General features: G+C 44.7%; 2 non-coding genes and 1 pseudogene across 2 annotated transcripts; all 3 read left to right on the forward strand.

Moving 5' to 3' along the window:
- The first annotated feature begins 2840 nt into the window (after nucleotides 1–2840).
- LOC113082939 (U2 spliceosomal RNA) lies at nucleotides 2841–3024 on the forward strand. Its single transcript, XR_003282989.1, has one exon. It is a non-coding gene; the product is annotated as a U2 spliceosomal RNA (small nuclear RNA).
- Nucleotides 3025–3398: 374 nt separating this feature from the next.
- LOC113082942 (U1 spliceosomal RNA) lies at nucleotides 3399–3562 on the forward strand. The gene has a single exon (XR_003282991.1). It is a non-coding gene; the product is annotated as a U1 spliceosomal RNA (small nuclear RNA).
- A 7442-nt stretch (nucleotides 3563–11004) lies between these two features.
- On the forward strand, nucleotides 11005–11181 carry LOC113082931 (uncharacterized; annotated as a pseudogene).
- The last annotated feature ends 4406 nt before the right edge of the window (nucleotides 11182–15587 follow it).

Consider the following 15587-nt stretch of genomic DNA (forward strand, 5'->3'; position numbering starts at 1 on the left):
GGTCGGGGGAAGTGGAGGATGAATGTTACATACCTCAAAGACCAAACCTTCTGTAAGGTTTTCCAGGTATTATATGCTGGGTGGTGCAATTTAAAAGAATTCTACCAGTCACATTCTGACTGGTGGGAAGGAGTGAAGGAGAGGATTAGGTTTTTTTGCAGGGCATGGGGTTTAGCTTTGGAGAAGGCTAAGAGGAATCAAGTGCGTCAATGGACTAAAGAACTGCAAGTTTTATGCTCTCAAGGTCTATTGAGCACTGTGCAAGGGTGGAAGAAAGCCAAACTCTTGCAGGACTCTTTGAATGAACATTATAGAGGGGAAGCTCAGAAGTTTGTTATGCAGTCAGGTGTATGTCAGCGTGTGTTAGATGAAAGGCCTACAAAGTTTTTCTTTTCTACTGTGAAGGGCAGGCAGAAGCGTAGCAGTATGGAATGTTTAAATACAGAGAAGGGTAAGGTTTACTCAGTTGAAGGAATGCTCAAGGCTTCAGTTGCCTTTTATAAGGAGCTGTTCGCGAATAGAGAAATAAGAGAGTCAACAACGGAGGGGTTTCTAGAGGATCTGGACAGGACCTTGGAGGAAGAGGAGGCAGGCAGGTTAGAGAAGGAGGTCACCTTGAAGGAAGTAGAGGTAGCAATTAAGTCCTTGAAGAGAGGCACGTCTCCAGGTGGTGATGGTCTCCCAGCTGAATTTTATCAAGCCTTCTTGCCTTTAGTAGGCCCTGAACTGATTAAGGTCTATCAGGAAAGTCTGGAAGTGGGGAAATTGCCTATGTCTATGAGGAGGGGGTTGGTGACCCTCCTGCATAAGAAGAATAGTAAGGAGGATTTGGCAAATTGGCGGCCAATAACTTTACTTACTACAGATTATAAGATTCTGGCGAAAGTCTTATGCTTACGGCTTAAGGGGGTGTTAGATTTGGTGGTTCATCCAGATCAAACTTGTGGGGTTCCAGGAAGATCAGGCAGCCTCAATTTAGTTTTGATCCGGGATTTGATCAGTTGGGCTGAGCAACGGCAGCTTCCTTTGGCAATCCTGAGCCTTGACCAGGAAAAGGCCTTTGATAGGGTTAGCCATTCTTTTTTGTGGTCAGTGTTGGAGAAGCTTGGATTTGGCCCAGGGTTCAGAGCCTGGATCCAGCTTCTGTATAGTGAAGCTTTCAGTCAGATTAGGATTAACGGGTTCTATTCTGAACCAGTGAGACAGTTGGGTGGTGTGAGGCAAGGGTGTCCTTTGTCACCCTTGTGCTATATACTGTCTTTAGAGCCTCTGATTAGTCGGCTACGATTAACAGCATCTCTGACTGGTGTAGTAATGCCAGGTGGAGGAGGGATAAGGGCAAAAGTGTTAGCTTACGCAGATGATATGACAGTCTTTTTGACCACAGAAAAAGATTTTGCAGTGACAGGAGAGATTTTGCATAGTTTTTCTGAAGCCACAGGGGCCAAGATAAATGTCAGTAAATCTTCAGTTATGTTTGTAGGACGGTGGAGTAAGAGGACTGTGGTTCCAGGAGGGTATACCTTGTGTCAGGATGGCATGAAAATCTTGGGTGTTCATTTCTTCAAGGTGAATAGTGCACAACAAAATTGGAAGGGGATGTTGGAATCTTTACAATCTAAAGTAAACCGGTGGAGTGTAAGGGATCTGTCATTATGGGGTAGAGTACAGGTAGTGAAGGCAGATGTGTTGCCCAGTATTAATCATCTGGCTTATGTTTTTCCCCTACCTTTTTGGCAGGGGAGGAGAATAGAGAAGTTGATTTTTTCTTTTATTTGGAGAGGGAGGACTGAGCTAGTATCAAGGGCGCAGATGTTTCGTCCTCTGGCTGAGGGAGGCAGAGGAGTGCCGTGCCTCCCTTGGAAGGTTACGGCTTTGTTTATTGCATTTGCAGCTCGCCTAGTGGTACAGGCTCCAGGGCATAAAGCACATGTGTTGGCTCACTTTTGGTTGGGATGGCCTTTGAGGCATTTAACAGGGTGGAGTAATAGGGTGCCTTGGTCTCTGGATAGACCTGAACATTATAAAGTGGCGGCAGACACTATTAAAGAAAATCCTTGGTGCTTGGAAGAGTCATTGTTGTTAAATCATAGGAAGCTGTATGATAGGTTGAAGGAGAGATCAGTTAAGGAAGCTAGAGGGGCAGGGCCTCCAATTGAAGTGAACTGGTTGTCCTTGCAACCAGATTATTTGGTAGGGAGGTGTAAGGATGTGAACTGGTTGGCAGCATTAGGGAGGCTTCCAGTACGGGAGCGTTTATATAGGCATGGTCAGGGCAGATCTCCTTTGTGCCCAGTGGGTTGCGGGGGAGAAGAGACAATTGAGCACGCCTTGTGGTCATGTCCAGGAGCAATGGCTTTATGGGAAGCAGTCACTGGGTGGTGGAGAGAGTGGGGAGGACCACTGATTACCCGGGACTTAGTGTTGTATGGAGGAGGGTTGGGAAATATAGAGAAGGATAAGAAAAGAGTAGTATGGGTTACTATCTCAGAAGGGAAGCGTATCTTATGGGACTGGCGTCTAAGGTGCCTGAGGAAGCAGTTGCCTGGTTTAGAACCTCAAAAGTTATTTTCAACACTTTTGGCAAGTTTGGTTAAAGAGGTAAATGGGTATAAGGTCGTTTATGGAGAGGAGAAGACGAGGGCTGTATGGGGGGGACTCACTCGGGTAGGAGTGGGATAAAGTCTTGGGTGTCAAAAATCTAGTTTTGTTTATGAGGCACTGATAGTAATGTGTTGTTCACTTTACATGAAGTTATTTTTGAGTTCGGAATGTTCAAACTGAAAATGTGTATGCCTTTGTTACAAGTGGTTCATTTGTAAATTTGTATGAGTGTATGGATATAATAAAAAAAAAAAAAAAAAAAAAAAATCTGTTCTTATCAGTTTAATATCTGATACGTCCCCCATCCGGGGACTACATACTAAATGGATTTTTAGATCACGGAGCTGGAGCCGGGGCTTGCTCCGTCCACTCCATGCATCGGCCTGGTATTGCAGTGTCTCCAGGAACGGTGTGCTTTCCCTTTTTGGGGATTGCCATTTATTGTGTCGAATAGCAGAACAAGGAATGAGAGCTGCCATTGCAGATGCTGTGGTTTATTGCAAACTTTTTTCCTGATGTGTCCACCTGGGGTCTTGGACTCTTCCACTAACGATGCACCCACCTGAGGTCTTGAAGTCTTTCACAGACGAGGTGACGCATCGAATCAGGTGTGTTTGTTTAAAGAGAGTCATCTAAAACTGGCGTTGGGAAGCACCGGCCCATGAGCTTGGCAGTTTCCAGGCCAGTAACGGAAGGCACCCGTCCTTCCTTTCCCGGAGGGGGGGCGGAGGGCTAACCGTTGGTGAGGATGGTAGAGATGCAAATCAGACCTCTGGCTGACCGCCTGGGCCTTCATACTTACCTGGCAGGGGAGACACCATGATCAAGAAGGCGGTTCACCCAGGGCGAGGCTTGTCCATTGCACTCCGGCCATGCTGACCCCTGCGAATTCCCCAAATGCGGGAATCTCGACTGCATAATTTATGGTAGTGGGGGACTGCGTTCGCGCTCTCCCCTGAAATTGTTGGTGAAACAAAGCAGAAGAGGTTTTTACAGTTTTTTATTTATTTTCCTTTCAGAATGGGGAGTTCTGTCACATGCGAGATATGTGTTGTGCGCCTGTGAAACAAAGTCACTTGCGCTCTTGAAAAATCGGACCCTGGTGGGTAGTTTAGTTCGAACATAGCGCAGACCTTACTTTGAAAGTAGATTGGACTGACTGCAGCCTAGCTGTAACTGTCTCCATGTTGTTTGGTTGTCCTTTTTTTCGATTCATATTAATTTTGTTGTCGCTTACAGCGACACCTAGTGGCCTGTCGCCGCGCCCTTTTTCACCTGGCCTCGGACTGAGCCCCTGCACAGGTGTGCCGATTTGGGTGAAGGGATCTCACTCCTTCCTGGAGTTATAGCCATTCGAGCCACCTCGGACACGCCACCTTAGCACGTTTTGAGGTCCCCTCGCCAAGGTGAATGGAAATTTCCTCTATTTTTGGATGATTATTGACACTCAGACTCCAGAGAAGCTTTCTGTGCTGATTTGGGTGGGACTGGGCCAAATACCTGGCGCCAGGTTGCAAAAGAAGGTTTTCGACAAAATCCAAAATACCCGAAAATTTCGTCAGAGTGACGGGCCAATCTGAGACCTGCGTCTCGTTCGGCTCGAGCCAAGGATTCCGGTGTCATAAGGCACGTGGCTCTGCGACCAACCGTTTGGGAGTTACGAGCCATGCCGTACTTTCCGTCAGGCCGATCGGGACGAGGCCCGGTGACGTTGTAGACAGGGGAGGGTACTACCCAGATAGCACACTTACGTCTGCAAGATGTCTGTTAAAGAACTGTTGATCTGGAAAGCATCTGCCATCTACAAACGTCTGACATACGCCTTTCAGATGTCAGTTTTATATACCTTCTAAATCATAAACATCTAAAAGACATCTAATTGACATCTATCTGACATCTAAAAGGCAGTGTTGGGGAGTAACTAGTTACATGTAACAGCATTACGTAATTTAATTACAAAATGAATGTAACTGTAATTAGTTACAGTTACGAAGAAAAAATTAGTAATTAAATTAAAGTTACTTATGAAATTTTTAACGATTACAAAGGCAATTACATTTGAATATTTACACACATCCACATACAGATTTCACTGATTTCTTTCCCAAATTGCACTGACTGTTCTGAGACATACGCCCTAATAATTTCCAGAATTTTAACAGAATTTTTTGTTTTTCCCAGTCCGCCCTTCCTGTAAATTAATGGCAAAAACATGCAGTTTCATTTAATACAAATAGGCCTACTGAAGCTTGCAGTGTTGTCAGCCTCTGCCGCCTCAATATAGGAGTACATGAGCACATAAACATAATTTCTAGAACTGCTCTGTGTCACGTCATGCATTTTACCTATCATATCATATACAAAGAGACAGCAGTTTAAAAAAACACCAATGTTTCAGGAGTTTATTATACAGGAATGACACATGCTTATTAGATAACTGTATTTGAGTTGATGTATATGTTTTTATTTATTATTATTTAATTTTCACAAATTTAGAAAAGTAATCTAAAAGTACTCAAAAGTAATTAGTTACATTACTTTAATAAAGTAATTGAAAAAGTTATACTACTATAACATTTTAAACAGGGTAACTTGTAATCTGTAACCTATTACATTTCCAAAGTAACCTTCCAAACACTGCTAAAAGGAGACGTCCAATAGACGTATTGCAGATGAGCAAACAGCCTTAAAACTACATCTTGCAGATGTAAATTCATATGTCAAATAGACGTCTCCTAGATGTATGTGTGCTATCAGGGTACCATCCCCCAGCGTTTTTAGGTCTCCCAAAACTTACCAAAGCCGAGATGGGCATCGCCGTGTCCGGCTTCCTCCCTGCTGCGTCTTAGCAGCATCGCTTCTCGGCCTTTTGGCTAAGATCACGTGGTCTGGTCGGACGGTTGAGACAGCGATCGCCTCTAGGTGGACCTTTAGGCCCGTGTGTGGCTTGTGGCACGAGTCCTCTATCCTCCAAGAGGTAAATTGACAAGCGGCTTTTAATTGGAGACGACTCGTTTTGCGGAGAATCTACTTGTTTTTAAGGTAAGAAGGTTTTATCTAATTTATTTAGTTAATTTATTCTTTGTTTTAGCCGCTGCGTGCTGGTGGTGCCTCCACCATGTCGGCTGCTCGTGCCGGCATACGGAGGCACCACAGCGTGCGTTTTATATTCAAGGAGGTCGATGGAAAGCTTCTGGGTATGTCCCGCATGGACTTTTCCAGAAAGCTTGTTCAAAAGACCTTACATTTTAAGCCTGAAGACCTGAATTGTTTGATGACTCTGCCTCTGAACAAAGGTTTTGATTTGAGTTTTAAGACTGCTTCCCTGCTAAGTGAGTTTTGGCAAAGGTTTGAATCTGTTAAATCCCAGTTCTCTATGTTTATGGTGGAGAAACTTTCTGACAACACACTTAAAACTGTGATTGTCAGAATGTTCAATGAAACTGTGACTGGTGAAGATATATGTGTGTGGCTGGGTAGATTTTGCACTGTTCGAGGCCAGCCAGTCAAGGTGCTAGATGAAGATGGTATCTGGACATGCTCCTGGCGAATCCCCATTAAACAATGGGAGGACGCTGGGGGCTACCAGGGCCTGAAACATCTGCCCTCCATGATTGTGCTTGGAGAGAACAGAGGCTACATTCATTACCAGGGTATGCCTAAGTTATGTCGGAAATGTGGGAAATTTGGTCACTTAGCCGATGTATGCCAAGAATTAGTTTGTGGGAAGTGCAAAGAAATTGGTCACGGGTTTGAACAGTGTACCAATGGCAGGCGGTGCAATCTTTGTGGAGATTCAAACCACCTCTACAGAGATTGCCCTAAAAGTTTTGCCAACAAGCTCAAAATGGCCGCCCCACATTGGCACCAAACAAACGAAGAAAGGAAAGAGGAGGCGGTCCCTGAGGTTTTGGCGGGAATTTCAAATTCCCAGCCAGCCTCAGGGATTGGGCAGGAAGGAGGAAGTGGGGCGGCCATAGGGGCGGAGTCAGATATTGAAATGGAAAAAGGCACGGAAGGAGAAGTGACCGAGGGAGAAACAAGCTCCTCCCTACAAACGGTGTCAGAGTTGGTGCAGGAATCCAGTGGGAGTGAATTTGAGTGTTCACTCCCAAATGCTCAAGTGCAAAAAAGACCTGCGGGATCTCCTCTGGTGGAAACCGAGGAGAAAAAAGCTAGGGCAGCACAGCGGCTTGATAGTTCCGATTTGGAAGATCAAGAACGCATGTGGCCCCTAGAGTCCCCAAATGAGGTATCTTTTTTGCACATCAAGCTAAGAACATCGTCGCCTAGGGAGTTACAAGAGGATTTCTCTGTAGCACCCGAGGCGTCGAGCACCTGCTCTCCAGGACCCAGTTCATCTGTGAGAAAGGAAGGGCAGGTGAAACAAGATAAAACATGATTTTAAGTATATTTTTGTAGTCTTTATGTCTTCTGTTTAAATGTCTCATACTGTTTTAACCATACTGCTCATGGCCCTCACTATCTCCACCATTAATGTAAGAAGTGTGAGGTCCACCTTACGAGCACAGAGCATTTTATCCTTTTTAAAGTGTTTTAAGTCAGATTTGTTTTTACTGCAAGAGTGTGCTCTGCCCTTTTTAAATAGTTACAGAAAGTTGGAGGAGATGTGGACCATGGGGCCCTCAATATGGAGTGGCTCCAACTTCAACAAGAATGACGGTGTCGCTATTTTAATCAACAATTCAAACATCACGGTGAAGGATAGCACTGTGGTGAGGGAAGGGCGGGCTCTTTTAGCAAACCTGACTTTTTTAGGGAGGGATTTTAAGGTTCTTAATGTGTATGGTTTTACAGAAAAAAATGACAGATATGAGCTTTTAGAAGACCTGCAGCCCCTCATGTTAGGCAGGGCTCCCCTAATAGTAGCAGGGGATTTTAACTGTGTTTTATCCAAAACAGATAGGAAGAGAGTAGGAGAAGATTTTAAGGTCGATAAGACATCGGTTTTATTGCAAAATTTAGTCAAGGATTTTAAGTTAGTTGACTGTTTTAAACAATTGCATCAAAGAGAGGAGGGCTTCACCTGGTTCAGTGGTGATGGCACCAGAGCCTCTCGAATTGACTATGTTTTTACAAGGGACTGCCCGCCAACCGATGCAACATTGACCCCTCCCTTTTTTTCTGATCACATGATACTGTCTTGCACCCTTTCACTTTCCATGGGTGTGACGGTAGGAGGAGGGCTGTGGAAGCTGAACTGCTCCCTATTAGAGGATGAAGAAGTGGTTAGAGAGTATAGGGAGCAGTTCAGGCAATGGCAGACCCTCCAAGACTTTTATGATACACGTGCACAGTGGTGGGAAGTGGTTAAGGACCGGACAAGACAGTTTTTTAGAAATATAGGGAAAAGGAAAAAGAACAGGGAAAGAAGACACATGATGGGGCTGCAAAAAAGACTGCAGAGATATTTTAACCTTTTAAACAGTGGATTGGATTTTACAGAAGAGATAAAAGAAGTCAAGAAAGAAATGTCAGTTTTATTCGAAGTTCAGAGTAGGGGTGTTATTTTAAGATGTAAAGAAAGAGAAATAGAAGAAGGGGAGAAATGCACAAGATACTTTTTTAAAAAAATTATTACACGGGGTGGGTCAATCTCTGCTTTGAAGACTTTTACCGGGAGGGAAGCAAGCGGCACAAAAGAGATTTTAAATGAAACTGAAAACTTTTATAATAATTTATATAGTGCAAAAGAGGCTCATAATGGGGTTTTAGAGGAAGTTTTAACCTTTTTAAATAAAAAGGTAAAGAGCCCAGATGTGCTTTTATCCCAGGATTTTACAGTTTTAGAAATTCAGAAAGCTTTAAAACATTTTAAAAAAGGGAAGTCCCCTGGCATTGACGGACTTCCCTTTGAATTTTATCTGACTTTCTGGGACATTTTAGCACACGAACTGTTGACCGTTTTTAAAGAATTTGAGACTCTTGACAGACTTCCTGACAGCTTTAGAGTAGGGATAGTTTCATTATTACATAAGAAAGGAGACAAGACTGACTTGAAAAACTGGCGACCAATCACGCTTTTAAATTTTGATTGTAAACTTTTTAGTAAGATTTTAGCAACACGCATGTCGACTGTTTTAGAGGACGTGATCCACCCGGATCAAGCTTGTGCTGTGCCCGGAAGAAATATAACAGACAACCTAGTGCTGATTAGAGACGCCATCTGTTACGCGAGAGACAGAAATATTCGGCTAGTAGTCCTAAATTTAGATTTTGAAAAAGCATTTGATCGAGTCTCGCACCAGTACCTCTTCCAGGTTCTGGAGAAAATGGGGTTTCCAAAGAGGTTTATAGCCTGGGTGGGACTGCTGTACAAGGGAATAGTCAGCAAAATTCTAATAAATGGGCATCTTTCCAAAGCTGTGGACATACACAGTGGTGTCCGTCAGGGATGTCCTTTATCTCCTCTTCTGTATGTGGCTTGCATCGAGCCACTGGCACAGATCTTGAGAAGGGACAAATGGATCAAAGGACTGGACGTTCCTGGGACGGGGGGACTGACGGCGACCTGTGTTTTATATATGGACGACGTAACTCTTTTAGCCACAGACGTTTTATCAATACGAAGAGCACTGGACTTGACTGACTGGTACGGTCGGGCCTCGGGCGCCAAACTCAATAGAAACAAGTCCGAGGCCCAGCTCTTCGGGCCGTGGGGAGACGTGGACACAGGAGGACTTGATTTGGTTTTTAAAGACAACGATTTTAAGATTTTAGGCGTTAAATTTGATAAAGACGGGGGTGGACAGGAAAACTGGACTGACTTGTTAGGGAAAGTTAGGAAAAGACTGGGGTTTTGGGGACTAAGACAGATGACGATGGAAGGCAAGGTTTTAATTTTTAAATCTGTGATTTTACCTCTGATTTTACTTGTCTGTTCTGTTTTTAGCCCCCCTCGGTGGTTCCTGGGGAAACTGGAGAGGGCGGTGTTTTACTTCCTGTGGGGGTCCAAGTGGGAGCGCCTGAAGAGGGAGACAATCAAGAAAAGGCCGGAGAACGGTGGAAAAGGCCTCCCAGACCCCCACCTGTTTTTAGGCAGCCGCTTCACCGCCCTGCACATTAGTTATGCCACGACCCCATCCAAAGAAAACAAGACGGCTGCAATGGCGCGATTTTGGATGGGGTCTTACCTACGAACACTGAAAATTTTACCAGTGGACTTGAAAACCCCAGTGTCTTTTAACTTGCCCAAAGAGTACAGTTTTATAAAAAAGTTTTTAAAGAAATACCTTTTAGAGAGTGAAGATGTCACCATTTTAACTCAACACAAGTCTCTCATCTCTGTTGTGCAGGACCGGGAACCGGTGAGTCCAGTTCCGGGCCTCACACCAAGTGAGGCCAAACAAGTTTGGCGGAACGCGGCTCACCCCGCTCTCCAGAACAGGCACAAGGACTTATCGTGGATGGTGGCTCATGAGATCCTCCCGGTCAGGGCGGTTATGCACTCCAGAGGCATGGCCAAAAACCCCATCTGCCCGCGGTCCGGCTGCAATTCCCCGGAGACCGTCCACCACCTGCTCTGGGAGTGCAGCACTGCGCGGGACCTGTGGGCCAAGACCGGCCCCCTGTATTTCCCGTGCCTACCAGCGGGTGGGGCCCAGTTCGGGTACCAGCTCGCCATCCTTGGGGTGGGCCGGGGCTTGAAGGACTTGACGGCACAGAAATTTACCTCGCTCTGGCTCACCCTCAACGTCATCAAGGATGCCATCTGGGCCACCAGAAACCTGCTGGTGGGGAAGCGCGTTACGGTAACCCTCCATGCATGCGAGCTAAAGGTAACATCAATGCTGCAGGGGTACCGGACGACGATATTCGGACGGGGGGGCCGGGGTCGCACGGAGAGGGTCCCGGCAGGCACCGACCCTGGCCGCCCGTAGATGCACCCTCACCACTCTGGCTACGGGAACAGCGGGCCAGCGGGCCGGAGGAGAGGGGATCTCCGCTGAGTCCATAAAGTAGCATCTCATGTCCCTGTTCTGGAGAGTGGGGTGATGACCCACTTGATAAGGACTCACCCCCGGTCTTGCACAACAGATGATTTTTAATTGGTGTTTTTTATTGTGTTTTATCATGAAATAGGTTTTATTAACATATATATATATATATATATATACGAGGCTTGTTTGCTTTTTTTAAAATTTGTATTTTACTTTTGGAACTGACCGCACCTTTTAAACACACCTCAATAATGGACTTTTAAAAACAAGCAAAACACTGTGGTTTTAATCAAATGCTTTTTAACAATGATTGTTTCTTTCATTTTACCATGTGTAATTATTATATATTATATTGCTTGTTTTAATGTGTGATTAAAAAGAAAATGGTGTGTGAAAAAAAAAAAAAAATGCAAATGGAAAAAATGTAAATGGTGACAATAAAACTTTTTCGAAAAAAAAAAAATCTGTTCTTATCAGTTTAATATCTGATACGTCCCCCATCCGGGGACTACATATTAAATGGATTTTTAGATCACGGAGCTGGAGCCGGGGCTTGCTCCGTCCACTCCATGCATCGGCCTGGTATTGCAGTGTCTCCAGGAACGGTGTGCTTTCCCTTTTTGGGGATTGCCATTTATTGTGTCGAATAGCAGAACAAGGAATGAGAGCTGCCATTGCAGATGCTGTGGTTTATTGCAAACTTTTTTCCTGATGTGTCCACCTGGGGTCTTGGACTCTTCCACTAACGATGCACCCACCTGAGGTCTTGAAGTCTTTCACAGACGAGGTGACGCATCGAATCAGGTGTGTTTGTTTAAATTCGCTTCTCGGCCTTTTGGCTAAGATCACGTGGTCTGGTCGGACGGTTGAGACAGCGATCGCCTCTAGGTGGACCTTTAGGCTCGTGTGTGGCTTGTGGCACGAGTCCTCTATCCTCCAAGAGGTAAATTGACAAGCGGCTTTTAATTGGAGACGACTCGTTTTGCGGAGAATCTACTTGTTTTTAAGGTAAGAAGGTTTTATCTAATTTATTTAGTTAATTTATTCTTTGTTTTAGCCGCTGCGTGCTGGTGGTGCCTCCACCATGTCGGCTGCTCGTGCCGGCATGCGGAGGCACCACAGCGTGCGTTTTATATTCAAGGAGGTCGATGGAAAGCTTCTGGGTATGTCCCGCATGGACTTTTCCAGAAAGCTTGTTCAAAAGACCTTACATTTTAAGCCTGAAGACCTGAATTGTTTGATGACTCTGCCTCTGAACAAAGGTTTTGATTTGAGTTTTAAGACTGCTTCCCTGCTAAGTGAGTTTTGGCAAAGGTTTGAATCTGTTAAATCCCAGTTCTCTATGTTTATGGTGGAGAAACTTTCTGACAACACACTTAAAACTGTGATTGTCAGAATGTTCAATGAAACTGTGACTGGTGAAGATATATGTGTGTGGCTGGGTAGATTTTGCACTGTTCGAGGCCAGCCAGTCAAGGTGCTAGATGAAGATGGTATCTGGACATGCTCCTGGCGAATCCCCATTAAACAATGGGAGGACGCTGGGGGCTACCAGGGCCTGAAACATCTGCCCTCCATGATTGTGCTTGGAGAGAACAGAGGCTACATTCATTACCAGGGTATGCCTAAGTTATGTCGGAAATGTGGGAAATTTGGTCACTTAGCCGATGTATGCCAAGAATTAGTTTGTGGGAAGTGCAAAGAAATTGGTCACGGGTTTGAACAGTGTACCAATGGCAGGCGGTGCAATCTTTGTGGAGATTCAAACCACCTCTACAGAGATTGCCCTAAAAGTTTTGCCAACAAGCTCAAAATGGCCGCCCCACATTGGCACCAAACAAACGAAGAAAGGAAAGAGGAGGCGGTCCCTGAGGTTTTGGCGGGAATTTCAAATTCCCAGCCAGCCTCAGGGATTGGGCAGGAAGGAGGAAGTGGGGCGGCCATAGGGGCGGAGTCAGATATTGAAATGGAAAAAGGCACGGAAGGAGAAGTGACCGAGGGAGAAACAAGCTCCTCCCTACAAACGGTGTCAGAGTTGGTACAGGAATCCAGTGGGAGTGATTTGAGTGTTCACTCCCAAATGCTCAAGTGCAAAAAAGACCTGCGGGATCTCCTCTGGTGGAAACCGAGGAGAAAAAAGCTAGGGCAGCAGAGCGGCTTGATAGTTCCGATTTGGAAGATCAAGAACGCATGTGGCCCCTAGAGTCCCCAAATGAGGTATCTTTTTTGCACATCAAGCTAAGAACATCGTCGCCTAGGGAGTTACAAGAGGATTTCTCTGTAGCACCCGAGGCGTCGAGCACCTGCTCTCCAGGACCCAGTTCATCTGTGAGAAAGGAAGGGCAGGTGAAACAAGATAAAACATGATTTTAAGTATATTTTTGTAGTCTTTTTGTCTTCTGTTTAAATGTCTCATACTGTTTTAACCATACTGCTCATGGCCCTCACTATCTCTACCATTAATGTAAGAAGTGTGAGGTCCACCTTACGAGCACAGAGCATTTTATCCTTTTTAAAGTGTTTTAAGTCAGACTTGTTTTTACTGCAAGAGTGTGCTCTGCCCTTTTTAAATAGTTACAGAAAGTTGGAGGAGATGTGGACCATGGGGCCCTCAATATGGAGTGGCTCCAACTTCAACAAAAATGACGGTGTCGCTATTTTAATCAACAATTCAAACATCACGGTGAAGGATAGCACTGTGGTGAGGGAAGGGCGGGCTCTTTTAGCAAACCTGACTTTTTTAGGGAGGGATTTTAAGGTTCTTAATGTGTATGGTTTTACAGAAAAAAATGACAGATATGAGCTTTTAGAAGACCTGCAGCCCCACATGTTAGGCAGGGCTCCCCTAATAGTAGCAGGGGATTTTAACTGTGTTTTATCCAAAACAGATAGGAAGAGAGTAGGAGAAGATTTTAAGGTCGATAAGACATCGGTTTTATTGCAAAATTTAGTCAAGGATTTTAAGTTAGTTGACTGTTTTAAACAACTGCATCAAAGAGTGGAGGGCTTCACCTGGTTCAGTGGTGATGGCACCAGAGCCTCTCGAATTGACTATGTTTTTACAAGGGACTGCCCGCCAACCGATGCAACATTGACCCCTCCCTTTTTTTCTGATCACATGATACTGTCTTGCACCCTTTCACTTTCCATGGGTGTGACGGTAGGAGGAGGGCTGTGGAAGCTGAACTGTTCCCTATTAGAGGATGAAGAAGTGGTTAGAGAGTATAGGGAGCAGTTCAGCCAATGGCAGACCCTCCAAGACTTTTATGATACACGTGCACAGTGGTGGGAAGTGGTTAAGGACCGGACAAGACAGTTTTTTAGAAATATAGGGAAAAGGAAAAAGAACAGGGAAAGAAGACACATGATGGGGCTGCAAAAAAGACTGCAGAGATATTTTAACCTTTTAAACAGTGGATTGGATTTTACAGAAGAGATAAAAGAAGTCAAGAAAGAAATGTCAGTTTTATTCGAAGTTCAGAGTAGGGGTGTTATTTTAAGATGTAAAGAAAGAGAAATAGAAGAAGGGGAGAAATGCACAAGATACTTTTTTAAAAAAATTATTACACGGGGTGGGTCAATCTCTGCTTTGAAGACTTTTACCGGGAGGGAAGCAAGCGGCACAAAAGAGATTTTAAATGAAACTGAAAACTTTTATAATAATTTATATAGTGCAAAAGAGGCTCATAATGGGGTTTTAGAGGAAGTTTTAACCTTTTTAAATAAAAAGGTAAAGAGCCCAGATGTGCTTTTATCCCAGGATTTTACAGTTTTAGAAATTCAGAAAGCTTTAAAACATTTTAAAAAAGGGAAGTCCCCTGGCATTGACGGACTTCCCTTTGAATTTTATCTGACTTTCTGGGACATTTTAGCACACGAACTGTTGACCGTTTTTAAAGAATTTGAGACTCTTGACAGACTTCCTGACAGCTTTAGAGTAGGGATAGTTTCATTATTATATAAGAAAGGAGACAAGACTGACTTGAAAAACTGGCGACCAATCACGCTTTTAAATTTTGATTGTAAACTTTTTAGTAAGATTTTAGCAACACGCATGTCGACTGTTTTAGAGGACGTGATCCACCCGGATCAAGCTTGTGCTGTGCCCGGAAGAAAGATAACAGACAACCTAGTGCTGATTAGAGACGCCATCTGTTACGCGAGAGACAGAAATATTCGGCTAGTAGTCCTAAATTTAGATTTTGAAAAAGCATTTGATCGAGTCTCGCACCAGTACCTCTTCCAGGTTCTGGAGAAAATGGGGCTTCCAAAGAGGTTTATAGCCTGGGTGGGACTGCTGTACAAGGGAATAGTCAGCAAAATTCTAATAAATGGGCATCTTTCCAAAGCTGTGGACATACACAGTGGTGTCCGTCAGGGATGTCCTTTATCTCCTCTTCTGTATGTGGCTTGCATCGAGCCACTGGCACAGATCTTGAGAAGGGACAAATGGATCAAAGGACTGGACGTTCCTGGGACGGGGGGACTGACGGCGACCTGTGTTTATATATGGATGACGTAACTCTTTTAGCCACAGACGTTTTATCAATACGAAGAGCACTGGACTTGACTGACTGGTACGGTCGGGCCTCGGGCGCCAAACTCAATAGAAACAAGTCCGAGGCCCAGCTCTTCGGGCCGTGGGGAGACGTGGACACAGGAGGACTTGATTTGGTTTTTAAAGACAACGATTTTAAGATTTTAGGCATTAAATTTGATAAAGACGGGGGTGGACGGGAAAACTGGACTGACTTGTTAGGGAAAGTTAGGAAAAGACTGGGGTTTTGGGGACTAAGACAGATGACGATGGAAGGCAAGGTTTTAATTTTTAAATCTGTGATTTTACCTCTGATTTTACTTGTCTGTTCTGTTTTTAGCCCCCCTCGGTGGTTCCTGGGGAAACTGGAGAGGGCGGTGTTTTACTTCCTGTGGGGGTCCAAGTGGGAGCGCCTGAAGAGGGAGACCATCAAGAAAAGGCCGGAGAACGGTGGAAAAGGCCTCCCAGACCCCCACCTGTTTTTA

This window comes from Carassius auratus, unplaced genomic scaffold (genome assembly GCF_003368295.1).
Source record: "Carassius auratus strain Wakin unplaced genomic scaffold, ASM336829v1 scaf_tig00037207, whole genome shotgun sequence".
Lineage (NCBI taxonomy): Eukaryota > Metazoa > Chordata > Actinopteri > Cypriniformes > Cyprinidae > Carassius > Carassius auratus.